General features: G+C 55.4%; 1 protein-coding gene across 1 annotated transcript in view; it reads right to left on the bottom strand.

Moving 5' to 3' along the window:
- ZBTB46 (zinc finger and BTB domain containing 46) overlaps positions 1–3124 on the bottom strand; it is a 59621-nt gene extending 56497 nt beyond the window's left edge. The window contains exon 1 of the mRNA XM_024128250.3: positions 3066–3124. The gene's annotated coding sequence lies outside the window, so the exon portion shown is untranslated. The remainder of the gene's footprint in view (positions 1–3065) is intronic.
- Between the last annotated feature and the right edge of the window lie 6 nt (positions 3125–3130).

Genomic DNA, 3130 nt, shown 5'->3' with positions numbered 1-3130 from the left:
AAAAAAAAAAAAAAAAAAAAAAAAAAAAAAAAAAAAAAAAAATTTAGCCATTTAAAAATCTAAATAAGAGTTAAATGGCACTGTTGAGAGACACTGAAGGGAAAACTTTGCATAAATCACACTAAGGTCAGATCTGACTGGTCTAGCTCGTCCTTATCCTTTACTAGAACAACTTTTCAGTTTGTTAGAAACAGTTTTTTTTCTTTTCCATGATTTCTCCGTCTACGAGCAGAACCAGAGGACGTGTTCTGTCATCATCAGCAAACCAGAACACGAAGCCCGGGTACGCATGTGTCAGGCACACAAAGTACTGAAGCTAGGAAGGCAGAAAAGAGAGAAAATGCCAATGATCCCATGGTTGAAGACCCCAGCTGAACTGGTCATACCAAAGCCAGAGCCAAGAGCAGAGGACACGAGAGCCAGGATTAGGACAAGACAAGCGTATTTCAAAGACTGAAATGAGTCTTGTGGCCTCAGTAGATATTTTTCAATCATCTGTTTATTCTTGGGAGTTAGGCCATGCAAGCACACTTGCGGCGAGAAGAATCTTTTTTGTTCAGGGGAGGGAGCAGATTCACAAGGGAATTCTTGACAATCTACCATCACTCAACAGATTTCAGAGTAGAATACGGTCAATCAGAGAGAAGACAAAGCCTCCGTTTTTATGAGAACACGCAGCCCCAGAACGGGGCACAAGAACGCTCCATCCACTTCAACACAGAGGCCGAGAGGGCACCTGGGCACATAAAGCATCAGCAAATTGAGGAATGAGTTCAAGTTCACGGCTCGTGGAGCCTCTGCTGACGACGTTCTGCTGGGCTGTCCTCGGCTGGTCCAAGACCTCTGGTGGAGAGCAGAGCGGGAGCACAGCTGCCCCAGAAACACAGACCACAGGGACACGGTGGCCCAGTTTCCCTTAATTTGAAAAACCCCACATAAGGACAATGTTGGAAAGTTTGTGAATATTTGGTTTGACGTGTTTGCAAATAACACACCTTCTGACTGTAAAAGGGTGTCCTTCCAGGTCTCCGGAGGAGTCTCACCCATCTCAGGGTCAACCTCACCTTCCTGTGCTAATGTGTGACCCAGGAGAGGGAGGTGGCCCCCTGACCCTGGGTGGCCGAGCAGGGACACAGAGCACCCAAGAGCCCCTGCAGCCAACAGTCCGCCAGTCCTGAACATCAGAAACTGGACATGGAAAAACAGCTCATTTTCAAACACGAAACAGCTAAACCTGAACAGAACTATCTCATCAAAACAAAATTCTTTCATGCAGGATGATGTCAATGAGGCCTAATGAAATCCTGTCTGGAGGCTGGCCTCCAGGAAAGGCTGGATTTTGGGTTTAGCCTAAATGCGTCCATTCCGCCACTTCCTAAAGAGAACTCTCAACAGTGAACTCCACATACACACCTCCTTCCCTTCAGTAAAGGATATAAAAATAATTACTAGCTTTTCAGGGGAACACAGTGTCTAAGTTCCTACTTAAATCTAGTAACTTCTGCCTCAGTACGCCCCTCGCTTAGTCCTTTCTGTAATAGCAAGGTGTCCTAAAGTTTTCAGTTCACAGCACCTAAAACTACCATGAAATACAGCAAGGAGAAGGAGTCTACTATGATAAAATTCTATTGTTTACGTCATTATTCACGTGAAAAACCCTTCCGTAAATTTGCCTTTGGGGAACAAACTATTTCCCACTCCTGTAGAGTGGAAACACTGCTCTCACAGGCAGCACGCAGGCCAGCGATAGAGTGAATCCACAGTCTGCTACCCAAAAGGGAAGTTAGCTTTGATGATAAATCCAGCATGAAAGATTCTACAACTGATACAATTAAAACGCACGCGAGGACTCCGCACAGGTGTCTGCGCCCAGCCGGGTTCGCTAAACCCGTTGCCTGATTAGCATTTCTGTAAACAATGCTGATAACAATCTTGCCTCCCGCAATCCACGACAAACGCGTCGCTGAGATTGGAGCACGGAAAGCGTGAGGAAATTCGCTGCGAATCTCGGTCAAACTTTCTTTTGTTTGTATTTCCTCGGTGTCAGAAAATAACAGTTCTTCGCCCATTTGGTTTGTACCCAGGCTCCTTCGTCCAGCCCTATTGTGCGTGCTCCGTTAAACCTACAAATAATGAATTTGTTAGCAGGGGTGGAGGAACCCCAACTAGCCAGAACCCTCCTCCTGGTGCAGAAAATCCCCCATTTGCCATCGGGATTGAGTTGTCAGACAGTGACTCTTGCTACCCTGTGAAACTGACATGTCTATTTACAGAGAAACAAAGACGCTGCTCGCGGCGGACCCCGCTCCCTCCGCGCGCCCCGTCCGCTCTGCGCGCCCCGTCCCCTCCGCGCTTCTCTAGCCGCCCGGCCTCGAGGCCCCTGCGCCCAGGTTCAGCCAGTAATTAAAATGGAGACGAGGCCGGTGCCCGGCTTCAAGGGGAGACAATGACCCCCAAGGCCCGGCGGGGTGCGGGGAGCCGCCGCGCCCACCTCCCGCAGTTCAGACTCCTGGCAAACTCGGCGCGGGCGGGTCCGGGTGCGGCTCGCAGGCGCGGGCGGGGGGCGCGCGGGGCGGAGCGGGCGGGGGGCGCCAGGACGCCCCCGGGCTGCCTCCTGGGGCCGGGCGTTGACGCAGCAGAAATTACCAGCTGGAAAATTCCCCTTTCGGAGGTGACGGGGGAGGGACCGCGGCGGCGGCGGCGGCAGAAGGCGCCGAGGGCGAGGGGCGCGGGGCAGCCCCGTCGCCGCCTCCGCCTCCGCGCGCAGCCCCGCGGGGACCCCGCGTCGCCCTCGCCCGCCCCGCCCCGCCCGCGCCACCGGAGCTCAGGGACCGGAGGGGGCCGGGCGGGGGTCGCTGCCGCCACCCCCGGAGCCGCAGCCGGGCGCGCCGATCGCCTTCGGGAGGGCGCCCCCGCGGGGCGGGGCGCGGCGGGGCGCGAGGGGCAGGCGGCGGGGGCGCGCCCGACTCGGAGCGGCCCCGGCCCGGAGCAGCCGGCCCGGCCCGAGCCCCGGCCCCGCCGCGATGCGCCGGCCCGGCCGCGGACAATGAGCCGGCGCCGCTTACCTGTGACCCCATGGGGCGCGGGCGAGGGCGGGCGCCGCGGCCGCCGGACCAGCGCGGGTGAGCGC

Source organism: Physeter macrocephalus, chromosome 14, assembly GCF_002837175.3.
Source record: "Physeter macrocephalus isolate SW-GA chromosome 14, ASM283717v5, whole genome shotgun sequence".
NCBI lineage: Eukaryota > Metazoa > Chordata > Mammalia > Artiodactyla > Physeteridae > Physeter > Physeter macrocephalus.
The sequence above is the reverse complement of the archived record's forward strand: the minus strand, read 5'-3'. Positions and strand labels throughout refer to the sequence as shown.